At 35.6% G+C, this 19,064-nt stretch overlaps 1 pseudogene; it reads left to right on the forward strand.

Moving 5' to 3' along the window:
• The first annotated feature begins 16,118 nt into the window (after positions 1-16,118).
• Positions 16,119-16,192, forward strand: LOC128773384 (small nucleolar RNA U3; annotated as a pseudogene).
• The last annotated feature ends 2,872 nt before the right edge of the window (positions 16,193-19,064 follow it).

Consider the following 19,064-nt stretch of genomic DNA (forward strand, 5'->3'; position numbering starts at 1 on the left):
TTGATTACTAGGCAAATACAAATTTTAAAGAAATCCAGCACACCTGCCCCTTCCAGTCTTATTTTTGCCTCTATGTCTCACCTAAATAGAAATGTTAATGACCCTGCTTCTTAATCTCCACTGTTGGAATACTGATTTCCTCTGGGATATTTATTCATAGCCATTTACTATGTCATATTATATAAGTACTATATAGGATGCAATAAGGAAGATTTTAAAACAAGAATCAGATGTTAAAATGGAATTTATGGTAATCAGAATTATCAAGTAATGCAAATTACAGTATTTCGTGTTCTTGTTTATCCTTTGTATTACACCTATATATTGGTCCAGAAGGGTATCTCAGAAACCCTAGGGATCAGAAGATAAAAATGAGAAAATGTTAACTTCAGATGCTGTCTCCAGTGCTGGACCAGCTACATAATTTATGGTGCTTAGCTCAGAATAAAAACATGGGACCACTTGTTAAAAAAACAATTTAGAATTTTAAGATAGTAACCATGGATCATTAAACAAAGTGCAGGGCCTTCCTGGATAACAGCAGATGTCTTATACCCATAAGGCTTGTAGTTCTCAAATGCTAATTTTCCTTTAAGAATGTTTTTATCATCCTTACCCAGATATGACTGACTACCCATTTTATGAAATCTCATAGTATGTTGTCCTTTTCTTTTGCCATGTATTGTAATTTGTAATCACTTCCTCTATTCTTTATTATATAGGTGCCACTTGAAAGCCCAGTGCATGTCTTATTTATCTCCCTAAACTATGCAACACTTCTGTTTTGCTTTCACTTCTGTTTGGAGTAACCCCAAAATAAGTAATACATGATAGGTTTCAAAATGCACAATAATACAAGAAAAACATCTACTGCAAAGTTTTAGTCTCATCCTGCCCCATTCACCTTGTTTCTAACTCGTCTTCCGTCTGTTGATAATCATTAGTTTATGGGTGCATTCTTCTGGAGTTTCTTTAAGCAAATGTGAGCATATATGAATATATATTTCTAGTCCCTCTCTTTCTTATAAAATTATAATATGTTTTTGTACAAATAACTGTTCTGAACTTGCTTTTATCACTTAACCGTGAATACTAAGCAATGTTCCATGTCCTACATAGACAATTTCCTTTTGTGCCATAGATTATTTAACCAGTTTCATTGGATGATACTTGGATTATTTCCAATCTCTTAGTATTATAAACAATGTATCAATCAATATTATACATAAATTATTTAATGTATGAATGCATGTTTGTAGGATAAATGCATAATAGTAAAAGTATAATCATAATTTTGATTGTTTTTTCCAACTTCTATAGCAATTATATTTGACAGTCACCTCAACAGTATGTGAAAAGGCCTTTTTCTCCACTCCTACAACCCTATCACTGTAGCTGGTAAAATATTTGGAACTTGGTACTTTGGTATGCTATTTGGCTCATGAATATTCATAACTATTATTTATTATTAACTGGGTATATTCCTAAAGTGCCCTCCTTTTTCTTTTAATATATTTGGGACTTAATTCTACTGTCACTGATTTTGAGAATGAGATCCCAACTTTTCTTAAAACTAATTAAAATTTTTATTGCAGTATAACCAGAATACAGTGTTATGTTAGTTTCAGCTGTACAACATATTAATTCAGTAAATCTGTATGTTACTCATTGCTTGCTATGACCAGTGTAGCTGCCACCTGTCACCATACAGTGTTATTACAATATTATTGACTATATTCCCGTGCTGTACTTTTCATCTTCATGACATTTATTTTCTAACTGAAAGTTTGCACCTCTTAATCCCTTATAACTTATATCAGACACCCCCCCCACTTACTGCTGCAGGGAACCACTAATTTTTTCTATGGATTTAAGAGTTTGTTTTCTGTATGATTTATTTTATTTTTATTTATTCACATATTTTTCCAACAAGTATTTTTTTAAATATTATTACCATACGATGGTATATTAGTTTCAGGTATGTAACATAATGATTCAGTAGTTCTGTATGTTACTCGGTGCTCACCATGAGAAATGTAGTCACCACCTGCTACCACGGTAAGTTATTACAACAGTATAGACTCTATTCCCTATGCGACACTCTACATCTCTGTTTCTTACTTGTTTTATAAATGAAAGTTTGTACTTCTTTTTTATTTATTTATTTATTTATTTATTTATTTATTTATTTATTATTTTTGACTTTGAATTTACTTGACACATAGTTTATACTAGTTTTAGGTGTACAACATAGTGTTTTAACGTCTCTATAGGTTATGCTATGCTCACCACAAGTGTAGCAACCATCTATCACTATACAACACTGTTATAATAACATTGATGGGGGGGCCTGGGTGCCTGGGTGGCTCAGTCAGTTGAGTTTCCGACTTCGGCTCAGGTCATGATCTCACAGTTTGTGGGTTCAAGCCCTGCATTGGGCTCTGTGCTGACAGCTCAGAGTCTGGAGCCTGCTTCGGATTCCATGTTTCCCTCTCTCTCTCTGCTCCTTTCCTGCTCACACTCTGTCTCTCTCTCTCAAAAATAAAATAAACATTACAAAAAATTAAAAAAAAAAACATTGATTATATTGTCGATTCTATACCTTTTATTCCTGTGACTTAACCGTTCCATAATTGGAAGCCTGTATCTCTCATTCCTGTTCACCCATTTTGCCCAACCCCCATCTCTCCCTTCTGGGAATCCTCAGGTTGTTCTCATATCCATATGCCTGATTCTGCTTTTGTTAATTTATTTTTAGATTCTATATGTGAGTGAAATCATACGGTATTTGTGTTTCTCTGTCTAGTTATTTCACTTAGCATTGTGCTTGCTAGATCCATCCATCCTGTTGTAAATGACAAGGTCTTGTCCTTTTGTATGGCTGAGTAATATACCACTGTATATGAATGTAGTTCATGTGCGTTTTCCTTATTCACTTATCTAGAATGAACACTTAGGCTGCTTCCGTATCTTAGCTATTGGAAATAATACTACAATAAGCATTGCGGTGCATATGTCCTTTTGAATTGGTGTTTTTGTATTCTTTGGGAAAATACCCAGTAGTGGAATTATTGGATCATATGATATTTCTATTTTTAATTTTTTGAGGAACATCCATACTATTTTCAACAGTAGTTGCACCAATCTACACTCCCAGCAAGAGTGCATGAGTGTTCCCTTTCCTCTACATTTTTACTAAACTTGTCATTTCTTGTCTTTTTGTTGCAAGCCGTTCTGACTGTTGTGAAGTAGTAATTTTAAATTGCATTTTCCTTGATTAGTGATGTTGAGTATATTCCATGTGTCTGTTGGCCATCTGTATGTCTTATTTGGAAGAATGTATATTCAAGTGTTTTGACCACTCTTGAATGGGAATGTTTGTTTATTTTGGTGTTGAATTGTATAAATTCTTTATATATTTTGGATATTAACTTCTTATTGGATATATCATTTGCAAATTCTTCCCCCCATTCAATACATTGTTTTTTTGTTTTGTTGATGGTTTCCTTTGCTGTGAAAAAGATTTTTATTTTAATATAGCCCAAATAATTTATTCTTGCTTTTGTTTCCCTTGCCTGAGGACACATATTGCTGAGAAAATGTTGCTAAGGCTGATGTCAAAGAGATTAGAGCCTATGTTTTCTGCTCGGAGTTTTATGATTTCAGGTCTTACATTTAGGTCTTTGATTCATTTTGAACATATTTTTGCAAATGGCATGAGAAAGTTGTCCAGTTTCATTGTTTTGCATGGAGCTGTCCAGTTTTTCTAATAATGTTTATTGAATAGACTATATTTTCCCCATTGTACATTTTTGCCTCCTTTGTTGTAGATTAATTGACCACATAGGTGTGAGTGTATATTTGGGCTCTCTATTCTGTTCTTTTGGTTTATGTGTCTATTTTTGTAACAGTATAATACTGTTTTGATTACTATAGCTTTGTAGTATATCTTGAAACCTAGAATTGTGATATCTCCAGCTTTATTCTTTCTCAAGGTTGCTTTGGTTATTGGGATCTTTTGTCATTCCTTACAGATTTTAGGATTATTGGTTTCAGTTCTGTGAAAAAATGCTACTGACATTTTGGTAAGGACTGCATTGAATGTGTAACTTGCTTTAGGTAGCATGAACATTTTAACAATATTAATTCTTCTAATCCATGGGCATCGTATATTTTTCCACTTATTTGTGTCCTCTTTAGTTTCTTTTGCAAATGTCTTAAAGTTTTCAGAGTATAGGTCTTCTCCTCCTTGCTTAAGTTTACTCGTAGGTATTTTATACTTTTTGGTGTATTCATAAATGGAATTGTTTTCTTAATTTCTCTTTCTGCTACTTCATTATTAGTATATAGAAATGCCATATATTTCTGTGTATTAATTAAATGTCCTGCAATTTTACTGGATTCTGTGATGAATTCTAGTAGTTTTTTGATGGAGTCTTTAGATTTTTCTATATAGAGTATCATGTCCTTGGGAAATAGTGATAGTTTTACTTCTTTACCAATTAGGTTGCCTATTACTTTTTTATATGAATGGTGCTGTCAAGACTTCCGGTACTGTATTGAATAAAACTGGTGAGAGTGGACATCCTTGTTTTATTCCTGTTCTTAGTGGAAAATTTTGTCTTTCAACATTGAATATGATGATGGGTGAGGAATTGTCATATATGGCTTTCATTATGTTGAGGTATATTCCCTCTAAACCCACTTTGTTGAGAGTTTGTATCATAAATGGATATTGTATTTAGTCAGATGTTTTTTTCTGCATCTTTTGAGATGGTCATATGGTTTTTATCTTTCCTTTTGTTAATTTGATATATCACATTTATTGATACGTGAATGTTGAACCACCCTTGCATCCGTAGGATAAGTTCCCCTTGATCATGGTGACTCACTTTTTAAATGTATTATTGAATTTAGTTTTCTAATATTTTGATGAGGGTTTTTACATCTATATTCATTGGAGATATTGGCCTGTAGTTTTCTTTCATAGTATCTTTGTCTGGTTTTGGTATCAGGGTAATGTTGGCCTCATAGAAAGAATTTGGAAGTTTTCCTTCCTGTTCTATTTTTTTTTTTTAATAGTTTGAGAAGAATAGGTATTAAATTTCATTAAATGTTTGGTAGAATTCACCTGTGAAGCAATCTGATTCTGGACCTTTGCTTTAATTTAATTACTGGTAATCAGTCTGTTCAAATTTTTTACATCTTCTTGATTAAGTTTTGGAATATTGTATGTTTGTAGCAATTGATGTAGCTTTTTTTTCTAGCAAACAGTTATCCAATTTGTTGGAATATAATTTTCTGTAATATTCTCTTATAATACTTTGTATTTTTGTGGTTGTTTGCCTTTTTCGTTTCTGATTTGATTTTAGTCCTCTTTTCTTGATGAGTCTGGCTAATGGTTTATCAATTTTTTTAAAATCTTCAAAGAACCAGGTCTTGGTTTATCTTTTTTACTAGTTTTAGCCTCTATTTTGTGCATTGTGGCTCCAATTTTTAGTATTTTATTCCTTTGACTATTCTGGGGCTTTATTCTTTTTCTGTCTCCTTTAGTTTTAAGGTTAGGTTGTTTCTTTCAGATTTTTCTTGTTTCTTGATGTAGGCCTGTATCACTATAAACTTTCCTCTTGGAACTGCTTTTGCTGTGTCCCAAAGATTTGGGGCTACTGTATTTTCATTTTCATTTGTCTGCCTGTATTTTCTCTTTATTTACTCTGATTTTTTTGGTTCACTCATTCATTGTTCAGTAGCATGTTGTTTAGCCTCTGTGTACTTGTGTTTTTTTTCCACATTTTTTCTTGTAATTAATTTCTAGTTTCATACTCTAGTGGTCAGATAAGATGCTTGATATAATTTCAAATTTGAGATTTTGCTGTACTTATTGAGACTTGTTTTTTTCTGGCCTAACATGTAATCTTTCCTGGAGAATGTTCCATGTGCACTTGTGTGCAGCTGAACCCCACCAGACTCTATGTTTACGGTGGGGGATGGTCCAGTGAGGCCAAAGAAAAGACCTAATTTTTAATTTGTGGTTACCATTGGTTCATATATATCTTATGTTATAGCAATCTATATTAATGGTCACTTATATTAGAACATATTCTAAAAACACTAAATTTTTACTAGCCCTCCATGTTCTATGCATATGATGTAATACTTTATATCTTTTTATTTTGTGTATCCCTTGACTAATTTTTGTAGATGTAATTGATTTTACTGTGTTTTAACCTCCATACTGACTTTATTAGTGATTTAAACTATTACTTGCACTACATGTTTGTTTTTACTTGTGAAAATTTTTTTTCCTTTCATAGTGGTTTTCAAGTTAGGCCTTTTCTTTCCTTTTAATTAATCCCCTTTAACAGTTCTTGGAAGGCTGCTTTAGTGGTGATGAACTTCTTTAATTTGTGCTTGTCTTACTCCTTACCTCTCCTTCTATTTTGAATGATAACCTAACTGGGTATAGTATTCTTAGTTATAGGTTGTTTTTGGTTTTGGTTTTGGTTTTGGTTTTGGTTTTTCCTTTTAGTACTTTGAATACATCATGCCACTCCCTTCTGGCCTGTGAAGTTTCTTCTGAAAAATCATTCAATAGCATTAAGAGGTTTCCCTGTTGTATAGCTGTTTTCTTTTCTCATGCTGCTTTTAAAATTCTCTCTTTATTATTACTTTTTGCCCTTTTATATATTGTATGTTATGATGTGGATCCCCTCCCCCCCCCAGGTTCATCTCATTAGGAGCTCTGTAATTCCTGTCCCTGAATGTCTGTCTTACCTAGATAAGGGAAGTTTTCACCCGTTATTTTTTTCAAATAAGTTTTCTGCCCTGTTCTCTCTTCCTTCTTCTTCTGGGATCCCTATAATATGAATGTTATTACACATGATAATGTCACTGAGTTTTCTTAACCTATTCTCATTTTTTCCTTTTTTCTTTTGCTGTTCAGTTGATTTTTATTAACCTATTTTTCAGCTCTTACTGGTTCTTTTTTATATTTTCTACCTTTGTTGAAGTTCTCAATGAGATCATCCACTCTTTTCTCAAGTACAGTGAGTATCTTTATGATTGTTACTTTGAATTCTCCCCAGAATGGAGTCAATTTGGAGTGATGCTGGTCCTGGCCAGGGCTGCCTGCAGTGTAGGGTGGGCTAGGAGCCATTTTGGAGGAGGTATGCCTGCCCAGAAAGGTCGGTGAATATATAGGGATGATGTGAATGTATAGGAGGAGTGGATCATGAAGTGTTACCAAGATAGATGGAGAGTGTTAACCCTGGCTCCTATAAGCATCCAACTACCTCGACTGGGTACGGGGAATGAAACAGAGCCCACCAGCACCTTTGTCTCTGAAGAAATTTCCTGAATATTTCTGCCCCTTCAACACATGTTCTAACATTAGTCAATAAATGTTTTTCACATATATCCCCAGGCACTTTCTAAACTTCTGCTTTTGTGCTGTGTCTTGGGACGAGTTACTTAGTATGGTGGCTCTTTAATGTTGAACACTCAGTTTCCTATCACCCTGTGGCCCTCCCACAGGTAAGTCCTGCTCATTTTGAAAGCCCAGCGTTTCAGGGACTCATCTTTCCAGTGTGGGTCCCCAATGCCAAGGGTGCCCCCTGTGGGCTTCTCTCTGTTGATGATGCCCTCCCATTTGGGGTTAGTTTCATGGGGGGGGTTGGTTCTGAAACACATCTCTGCCACTTCTACCCTTTTTGATGTGGTCTTCTCTTTACAGTTAGCTGTAGAAGTTTTTTTTCTTCCAATCTTCATGCCATTTACAAACTTATTTGCACCATAATCTTGGGGTGTCCGTGACAAGATGTGCTTAGGATCCTCCTACTCCACCATCTTCCCTGTGCTCCAGTCCCAACTTATATTTTATTTGCATTCGCCTGGTATATATGTTCTCCTTTTATTTTTGACATTTATAAATAATGTTTAGTTAATCACCTTATTTAACATACAGATGAGTTTGGATTTTTAACTTAGTTTTATATATTTCATTTTAGTACACAAGTTAAGCCTATCTATATTTACATGACAGATGTTTCAATTTAATTCTATGATGATTTTTGTTGTTGTTGTTGTTATACACGCACTTACATACACACCATCAAATTTAGCTTGAATTCTCTTATATTCCTTTCTCTTTGCTCTCTTTAATCTGTACTTTTAGTTAATACAAGTAATGTTCTTGGTGTTTACTCATGTATTCTTAAAATTTTACCACTTATTTTTCAGCTCTAAATGATATCTTAAATATAAGTGTATGTAGATTACATACAGATGTATTTATATTGTAGATGTCTATATTATAGGTGTTAAAATGAGGCAAACTTTCAACATTTATTTTTTCCTCATTTATTAATAGTATAATTATTCTTTTTTTAACTTTATTTATTTATTCTGAGAGAGACAGAGACCATACAAGTGGGGAAGGGGCAGACAGAGAGGAAGACAGAGAATCCTAAGCAGACTCCACATTGTCAGCATGGAGACCGATGTGGGGTTGAAACTCACGAAACTGTGAGATCATGACCCGAGCTGAAACCAAGAGTTGGACACAACCAGCTAAGCCACCCAGGCACCCCATTAATAGTATAATTATTCTATTGTCAGAGTGTATAATATTTACATCACATTTTGTCACACTTCCCCATTTTTTTTTTTTTTTTGCAGAATGAAAAATGATATTAGCTTGTATAATTGAAGGAGAACTTGGCTAGTTATGAAATCTTTGCCTCACATTTTCATTCTTTAGTAATTTGTGGGTGGTGCTGTACTGTCCTATAATAGAGGGTGTTGGTATGAAAATGATTTTCATTCATTTACAAGAGAATTTTATTTTTTTCTGGCTGCTCAAAAGATTATTCCTTTTCATAAGAGTAATACATTTACTAGAATGTGCTTCACCTTGATTAATGTGTTGTGCCTTTGTAATATGTAGATTCATTATTTTTACAAAAATATTTGAATTACATTTGTTTCCTTTCTTTTGGTTTTCTTCTCTGTGAATTCCATTTATGTGTAAATCAATCTTTTTCATATTCTGAATTTCATATTCTTCCTAATTATTACCTTTTCATGTCTTTCTTTTGTGTCATTTTGTTAATTTTTCTCAATTTTCACAATTTTTTTCTTTGCTTTTCAGCAGTGTATTCTCCATTTTGTCCCTTTTAATTTAGAATTAATTTATGAAACACTTTTGCCTGTTTATTTTTTGGTTCTTTCCCTAAATTTTAATATTTTTTTTCCTTCCCCTATCCATCCATATCTTTCCTGAGTGCTTGTATTTCTGTTTTGAAGATTTACTCTGTAATAATTTCACTAAGGTATATATTTTTTAAGTTATGTTAGAATATTTGACCTATACTTTGTGTAAGCTTTTCAGGTGAAATAGTCTTCTAGTCAGTTTTGCTTTTATTCATTGATTCCATATGCTAGAATTCCCATTTTTCTTATATCACTTTTAGGGTACTATATTTGTACTTTATGTTATTTTTATTTGAATTAGTTGAGTTTCCTTGGGCCATATATCAATGTAACCAATGAAAAATGGAGGGGCCACAGACTTCATCAGATTTTTCTGTTCCCGGCCTCTCTCTTCTTTGGCTATAATGGCGTATGACTCAGATTATGAGCCTGACACATTGCATGCACACTGTGCCAAGAGAGCCTATATAATGACACACTCTTATTTAAAAAATGGCTGTTCTGTGTGACCAAATAACCTTTATCTCTCACTCAGGAACTGATATAGATTGGGAGACCTGCTATTCTTAACTTATCGCAAGCCCTGGTCAGACAAAAAGGATAGTTTCTATTTTTCCAAATGTTCTCTTTACTTTCAGAGGCATTTCTTTTTTTGCCATGAGTCAAATTTTGGACCCCAGATTCTTACTACCTGTACTTTCTCGGCTTCTGCTTGCCCAAGAAATGAACTCTGTTTGATTCAGTCTGTGTCATAACACTTCAGACTCCAAAATTATATAATTTCCAGGAGAATATATTTGCTATCAATGTTAGACCCCTACACATAACCTGATGTTCCTAGCACATGGCCACATAATTTCGGCTGCCCACATTAATTGTCCTCGTCTCAGTTGTTTTTGACCACATTTACATTTAAAGTGGGTCTCTTCTATGTGCTAGTCTCATTGAAAAAGTAGTTTGTAATTTTTCTTCTTTTGCGGGGGGGAATTCCGTATGATTTTCAGGCAAAAATGTAGGAAATTTGAGAATAAACTGCTGCTCTGCTCTTTCTAGATCTGGATGTGTCCGTCTAACACTTGATGGAACATGGTATACAACAAGTTTCAGTTGAGATTTTCATAATCTTATCAACCCTTCTATTTCAGAATATCCAGGCTCAGAAAGCTGTTTTCAAAGAGCAGTAATCAGATGGAAGCAAAATACCATTTTATTAAGTTCTGGGGAAGTACTCAGTCCCTCCTAACGCAGAACTTCCATAACCTTGGAATGGAGATTGCTATTTAACCTGTGCTCTCCTTCTTTCCCCTTCATGTAACAATTAAGATAGGCAAGTATGCAGCAAATTCTGGCATCACCTCTTCACTCTGTTGTGGGTGAATGACAGGGAACAGACAGAGGAGGATAAGATATAGTCAGACCCCACCCAAGTGAGCTTGCTCTATGGAGAACACAAAGCACAAGAGAAAGACTGCAGATAGGTTTGCCTTTAAGGCAAAGTAATCATGCCTACTGGTAAACCATGGCTCCTCTTTTAGGTGAGGTGTGGTGTGAACATAGTAAGAGGAGAGAGCAAGCATGTTAGAAGCATGGGTGAACGAATGGAAGTGTAAAACAGGTGTCTTCTAGTGAAGAATGAGCGACTGTGGGAAGAAAGGGAGGATTTTTCTTCCTCTACCACCTGACATATAATAAACACTGAATAAATATTTGTTAAATATAATTTATTGTGACCTATTTCAACACTTACATATATGGGACATTTTGGGAAGTCACTGCCCCAAGTTAAATCACCTTTGAATATTTAACCTAAGAACTTTATTTTATGGAATTTTCTAGTGTGGGCATTTGTTCCTAAATGTTTCTTAATTAATTACACTCTGGACACGGATCATAAAAACCCAGTCATTTCGTGTCCTAGGAAACGCAAGTCTGTATAAAGCCCTGCCATAGCATAGACAGGCTTTGTTGTTGTGTTCCAAAATTAGGTCCTCTTGTAGGACAACAATTGTGATTAAGAGGTCTAGAAAAGTGTAAAGAGGCTCATTTTCATTGGAAGAAATATTTTAAGGCTTTAGAGGCAAATTAATATGATTATAATTCATGTCCATAATGTTGTATATAATCAACAATTGGTCAGTTTCCATAAATTACAAGAATGTGTTCACATTGCTCTTAGAAAATTATTTCTGTTTTTCTCAGCACCATTTAGTGGAAAAATAGGGAAAAAAAACAACAGTCACAGTAATAAAATTAAATATGCATACAGAAGCATAATTTCTCATTTGGATACTTTCAATAAGCCACCAAATTATAATGGGTTGGAAGTCTACATTTATAGTACCTAGTATAGTTGCTTTGATCCCTGGTTGCACTGAATACTTCCCTCCCAATCTTACCAATGTGTTGTTTTGTGGGTTGAGGGTAGTTAAGGACCCTCTAATCCAGGAAGATGGTCCTGCCTGCAAAAGTTGATCATAAGATCAGACTAAAAGCAAAACACAAACCAAAACAAAAGCCAAACCAAACCAAACAAACAAAAACAAAAACAAAACAAAAACCTCACATGAGTAAAATAACAAGTACTAAATAATAGAAACTGCAATGTTTGAGTGTTTTATTATAGGCCAGTATGGGTTTTAACAGCTCCATTTTAAAGATAAAGAAATTTAAATGCAGAACATTTCATCTGAGATCACACAACAAGCAAAAGGCAGAGCAGGGACTTGGGTCCAACTACTTTGCATTTCATAAACCAAGCCTTGCTTTTTTGCCACACTGGCTCTTCTAGAAGGCCCTGGATAAGCAAGTTCCAATTTGGACCATGAACAAAAAGAATGCTGGAGATTCCATTTTATGTGGTGTTTTGTGAAAAATACATATGTGGCTAGAGGAGCTTAAAGAAATAGGTCCAGCTGGTTAGCTCATAGGATTTCAAAATTACATGTCTAAAAATGAAGTCAACATATTTCCCCAAACCATTTTTGCTACATGTCTCCTTCCTTAATGAGAAGCACCAACAGCTACTGTATTTTAGAAACAAAAACTAAAAATCTTCCCTAACTCTTCCCTCACTGATGTCACCCTTTATATATATTGTTAAATGTACTCAGATTTCCTTCATGAATCTCAAGCCTGGATGCCTCTCATGATCACTACTGTAGTGGATTGTTAAAGGAAATTCCCACCTCTCAATTACTGCAATAGCATCCCAAATGTTTCTTCCCTATTTGTGTCCTTACCATGCCCAGGCCCTCTCCATCCGATGCTTCACCCTATAATTTAGCATGATTTTTTAATGCTAGTTTTATCATGTTACTCTGCTGCTTATAGTCCTTCTCAACTCCTCTCAGGATAAAATCCAAATGGTGTAGTTTATAACAAAGATAAGAGTGTACCTCATCTTCTCCAGTTTAGGAAGAAAATCTAATTGCTGAGGGGTCTGGTGAAAATGATCAGTTCAGGTTTGGACATCTTTACTTTGAACTGCTTATGGTATATCTGGTTGGAAATGTCCATCTGGCATTTGGATAAATGTATATTAACTAATCTTTGCTTTCAAACAAAAAAGAAACTGGGTCAAGTTATTCATAGGAAAATACTAGGCAGACCGTTGTCACTCATCCCAGGAGCATTTCTTTGCATTAAACAATTTTGAGAAAATACTAATTCATACATATAAAATCATTTCAAAACATAGAAACTCAAGCACAGTGGAATGGAGTTGGAAAGATATTTTTTAAGGGTGGGTTTTGGTCCTTTAAATCACGATGCTTGTGTATTTCATATATGCGATAAGAGGTGCTCATTTTAGAGAAACTGCTGGAAAATTCACCGTGGCTGAAACATGCAAATCAGCACAGAATGTTTGCTGGAGGGTAAATCAGAGCAATGCCATTGAAGTAGCCTGTATATGCATATCTCATTGGTGACATCTTGAGCTCTGTTAATCAATTCCTATTTGAGATAAATGCATCTGCTTGTATCTCAAAAGACTAGATTCACAGAACCGTGACTAAGATATTTCATAGATGCTCTCCAAGGACTTTAAAAGATAGACGACAGGAAATTTACTAAATCCATACAGCTAACCTGGAGAAAAGGTTAAGCAAAATTCAGAATCCTCCTTCACAGTCTGCAAATTTTGATAAACAGTGTCATAACTTTGTCCTCCTATTTCTAGAGATATTTCATTGTAATGGTATCTGTATTACTGGGACTTATAGGAGGTGCTAATTCCTGTCCCAGAAAATAATATATCTCAGAATTTCATTCCCCCATTGACAGGTTCCCTCCAAATATTTTAGAAGCAGGACTTCTATGCTTAGGAAAAAAATGAACAAAAAGTATCTGACAAGGTAATAGAGAAATGGTAGGATTTTTGTTTAGAAGGAAGTGCTACAGAATGTGGCTTACAATTATGCACAGAACTCCTAAGGGCTATCTAAGACATCTTTACCTTGGATTGTTTCTGTCCTAAATCATCTATAATAGAGGCCCCAGGCGTTGGGAAGTAAACCCTGAAGCTCACTGCACACAGACTCTAAGGGGTATCATTTTCATGGTTCAGTTAACAAGAGAAGTGAAACTCACACCATTATTTGACTCACTTAAAATGTACGCTTTTTGTGTTTTAAGCTCTCCTATCCCATGTATTCACAATTATTTGGCCCTTAGCATTCTCCTTGAAACTGTCCTCCTCTGCCTAATTCTCCTCTTGTTCCCTATGACATTTTTTACACCATAGCTTCTAGCTATCCCTCAACCACAAAGGTGGTTGGTTGTTGAAGCTACATCCAAAAATACCAGCTCCCAGGAGCTGTTAGTTCTGTGCTTAGAGTATAAAACGGGTCTCAAGCCTGGGTAATAACTGAATTCATGAATCTCAATTCCCAGATGACATTAATAGCAGCATAGAGCAGGAAGCAGAGTTATGTTAATTTCTGCAGGTAATGTGTGAAAGCAGATAGGGAAAGCTTGAAAGGTCAACATCTGCTGTCATGCAGGAGTGTTGCAAAATGTGATTGGCCAGTAAATGTCAACACCATGTTCTAAAATCTACATGCCGCCCCTTCAATTTAATCTTAGCTTGCAGCCCAGCTAACAATCATGCAGCATGTTTCAAAAGCCCTTGAATTCTAAAATGGAATTGTATGATTGCATTCCCATGGCAATAAGACACCTGTAAATTACAAACTTGTCATTTAATCAGCATAAATATAGGGAGTTTGTGCAACCACTGGAATTTTTTTCATATCTATTTTCAGGGAAGGCTGAAGACCTCTTAATGATTATATACCGAAACGGACTGCAAGTCTAACTGTTGCCATGGTATTATGTACTTCTTTTCTTTTAAAGAAGTGACTGGAATGTAGAGCAGATAATGAATCTAATTGATTGTCTCCTGCTCCACACAGATATACTTTATATTCTCTCCCTTTTGTGCTCTTCCTACCTTTCACTCCAGACTGGATTCACAGGTATACATTTGTTCAGCGACAAGAATGGCTGTTATACAGAGCAACTCCCACCTTATAAAAAAGAAAAATAATCTTCTCTGAAAAATATAACAAAAAAAGTGTATGTAAAAAGAGCGCAGAAGAAAAATTAGCATTCACTACACATATGTCAGATTAAATTAATGAAGAAAAAGACAATGTTTTTTTGTAAGAAAAAAAAAAGCATAGTCTGTACACTCATAGTGTCGAAGGTTATGTATAAGAAGTTCTCTTTAATTTAATATGAACTTAAGTTAATGATTCTTAAACTTTCCAGATATTCAAATTCAATGAGTCGTTAGCGTATTTGATAGGTACTAGGTTTTTAGATTATAATTATTAACATGCATTTGCCAACTGGAATCCATTTATAGCACAGACACAAAATTTAATACAATTGACTTTTATCCGCATAGCATTTGCAAATAGACCAAAAATAGAATTAATTTTTTTTTTGAGTTGACACACAACTCTACATTAATTTCAGGTGTACAACAAAGTGATTCAACTTCTCTATATGTTATGCTGTGCTCACCATAAGTGGAGCTACCTTTATCACCATCCAATGCTTTTACAATATCACTGTTTCCTACATAGTGCCTTTTATTCACAGGACTTATTCATTACATTACCAGAAGCCGAAATTCCCACTCCCCTTCACCCATTTTGCTTATTCTCCACCCCTCTTCCCCTCTGGCAACCATCAGTGTGTTCTCTGTCAAAAATAAATTTTTTATAGAGGTCTTTTAGCTTAGGTAATTATTTTGGATAGAATTGTAAATACTTGGCTTCAGAGTACCCAGATTTCCCCCATACAAAATGGACTTACAGACTGGATATAGCAGAAAATGGGTCCTAATAATTTTCTTTGAATAAGATAAACATTTATAGATGAATCAATTTAATCATGAGAGAGATTTGGTCAGAGACCTATGATCTGATGAGGAGACTGGCTAGACCTCGGGTTTTTGGACGCCCTGTCTAAATCTCTTTATCCTTCTTAGAGTCCAGGTAGCATTTTCACATCTCTAAGAATGGCAATAAATAAGTTTTAAAAGAGGTCGCTTTTTCCTTTTTAAAAGGAAATGGATACAGGCACACATCTCTTGAGTTATGGTGTGCCACATTTCATGGGTTAGGTACTCCTGTTAGGGTTTACACAAATTTAGATTAAGAAACAACAACACATGCACCTGGGTGGCTCAGTTGGTTAAGCGTCTGACTTCAGCTCAGGTCATGATCTCACAGTTCACGAGTTCAAGCCCTGCGTCGGGCTCTGTGCTGACAGCTTGGAACCTGGAGCTTGCTTCAGATTGTGTGTGTCTCCCTTTCTCTCTGCCCCTCCACTTCTCACACTCTATGTCTCTCTGCCTTTAAAAATATGAATAGAAATTTAAAAAAAAAGAAACAACAAAGACTATACTTTCAGAATCATTTCTATATAGTTTGTTACTGGAGAAGTTTCTCTGAACGTGTAGAGTACTTGGGGAAAAACACAAAAACATTGCTTTAAATAGGAAAAGGACCACTAGATAGAAAATGATGAATTATCACAAAACCCTTTGCTTTTACTGACAACTTAAAATGCGACGTAATGCCTGCCTAACTGTGAATATGTAAAATGTCATTTCCTTTGTTTTAGTGATGATATGCTATGAAGATAAAGCACGTGTCAAAGATGTCCACCTTTCATTCTGCACAAACATTTGTTAAGCACGTACATAAATCAGCACAACTTTGTGCTTTCCACCATGAACTATGTTGGACAGGTTTTTACTTATGCTAAGAAACCCTTTAACTGAAGTATGGGAGTGGGGTGCTGGCTCCCTAATGTTGGCTATGGAACTTTGGGCAAGATGTGACATACAGGTTGTCTTTGTAAGTTTATGTCTAATTCGAGAATATGACTGACCAGTGAGGACTTCACCACCCTTTCATGCTTAAACTAATAGATGTTAAGATGTTATGGACGAATATACAATTGAATGAATCAGTATGAAGGATGCCACATTTTACAGAAATCTTAATAATGGAGCTATACACGGGACAGAGAGTGAGTAGGACTGGTGACCACCACACAGTGGCATCAGCAAAATAGTGTCTAAGTCATATCAGATGTAGCCATCCCATTCAGTCTGGGAAAGACTTTGGCTTTCATTTTCAGCACCACAGGGTAAGCTGGTTCTCCAATTCAGGGGGATAGGACAATTTCAGAACTGGAACAGAATCTCAGAGAAGATTAAAGAAGGGTCTGTTTGAACCCATGATCACACAGAAGGTGTTAGAGAAGTCCTTCATTGTTTGGGGGAGGTCGCCGGTGCTGGCATTGTTACCTGCGCAGCGGCACTGGACCTTACTATTAGAAAGCAGGATCTCGTGTTGAACTCGATTTCCTCCAAACTGGAATCATTTTTAAAAAAATTTTTTTTAATGTTTATTTATTTTTGAGACAGAGAGAGAGTGTAAGTGGGAGAGGGGCAGAGAGAGAGGGAGACACAGAATCTGAAACAGGCTCCAGGTTCTGAGCTGTCAGCACAGAGCCCGATGCGGGGCTGGAACCCATGAACCGTGAGATCATGACCTGAGCCGAAGTCGGACGCTTAACCGACTGAGCCACCCAGGCGCCCCCAAACTGGAATCATTTTAAAATCAAATGTCTTTCCCTCGTTAGAATATGAACTAGATACCAGGGCTTAGATTCATGTCCTCAGTTAAGATTTAACCTTCATACACTTGCAGAGGCCCTCTCTCAAATGTGTGTCAGAGCAGTACAGGAATCATAAAATTCTAAGAGGTTTTGATCACTGCGATGCCTTCTCTTCCCCACATTTAGTTCATCACATGAAGAATTTACCCATGGGGATTTTTGAGACTGAATTGGCAAGTATGAAGTTTTAATAATTCCAAAGAAAGCACAGTGACACATCCTATTTCACGTTTAAATGAAAAAAGGTTCACCAAGTCCCATTAGTCATCAGAAGTGTGATCAGTAACATGACTGTATCATTTTCTCTTTTTTGCAAAGTGTACATTGAAAGAGATTCAACTGTATTTGTGAGTTTTAAAAGAGTTCTGGGTAATCGTCTTTAAAAAACATGATGTAAATTTCCCAGTTACAGAAAGGGCCAGATACAGCCTCCTTGTGTTCTCCTCTTGAAGCTGAATACTTAATACACTATAAAACTTCATCTGGAATATTTTCAATGCAACCGTTTATTATACACTACCTCATGTTTCACACATCACCAGTTTGTTGCTACATGTTGGTGATTGCCAAATTTATATACTTCTCTGTTTTTTAAGTACCATAGCAACACATCCACAAGAAAACTCTTTCGAGATACCTTCCAGGAACCACACACTCACCACAGACAAATAGGAAAATAAGTACTTTTCACTTTCTTCTTCTGTGATTGTTGGTTCGCTTACTGAGAGTGGCTTAATCTAAGATAAGAAACTAGAGTGACCTTTGCTCCCTTGATCTAGATTATTCCCAAAATATGAATAGTATCATGTATTAACATTAGAAATCCACTCATACCTGGTCCCCTTTTCTTCATCCTTCTACTTTTGACCAGCCTATATTATAGTCCAGCGACTATAAAGAGATGATCATGATGATGATGATTGCTATTGCAATATCCCTCAGAGAAATGAAAAAAATAACCACGGGGAAACAAATACTTCTCTGGCATAAAAATCTTTACCCTACTTCTGAAACAATATCAGTGCATAAAACAGTTAATGAGTGGTATACATGGTAAGCCTGTTATATGATCATGCAACAGCAATTAAAAGTGAAGCCAGAGGCAGGCCTATTCCAGTAACCAAATGCCAAGTGAAGGCAGGGAGAGAAAATCTCTCAGGTAAAAGTCTTTTTTTTTTTTAAATTTTTTTTTAACGTTTATTTGTTTTTGAGACAGAGAGAGACAAAGCATGAACGGGGGAGGGTCAGAGAGAGGGAGACACAGAATCTGAAACAGGCTCCAGGCTCTGAGCTGTCAGCACAGAGCCTGACACGGGGCTCGAACTCACGGACCGCAAGATCATGACCTGAGTCGAAGTCGGCCGCCCAACCGACTGAGCCACCCAGACGCCCCTCAGGTAAAAGTCTTGGTAGTTGTATTTGAACTTAAGTATTTTAAGCTAACAACTAACAGGTAATCACCTTGGTTATAACCTCAGTAACTAATGACCACTCGTTCATGGCTTTGGTTCCTGGCATTCATGTCCAGTAGTAGATAGGGCACAAGCAAAAACTTTATTTTTCTTCTTAACACTCGCGTCTCTTCCTTCTTGCCCTCTCATCATTCCTCTGGAACTCATCTGAACTGTGCCTTTCCATAGAAACAAGAACAT

Source organism: Panthera pardus, unplaced genomic scaffold (genome assembly GCF_024362965.1).
Source record: "Panthera pardus isolate Hobbes unplaced genomic scaffold, ASM2436296v1 HiC_scaffold_24, whole genome shotgun sequence".
In the NCBI taxonomy this organism is placed as follows: domain Eukaryota; kingdom Metazoa; phylum Chordata; class Mammalia; order Carnivora; family Felidae; genus Panthera; species Panthera pardus.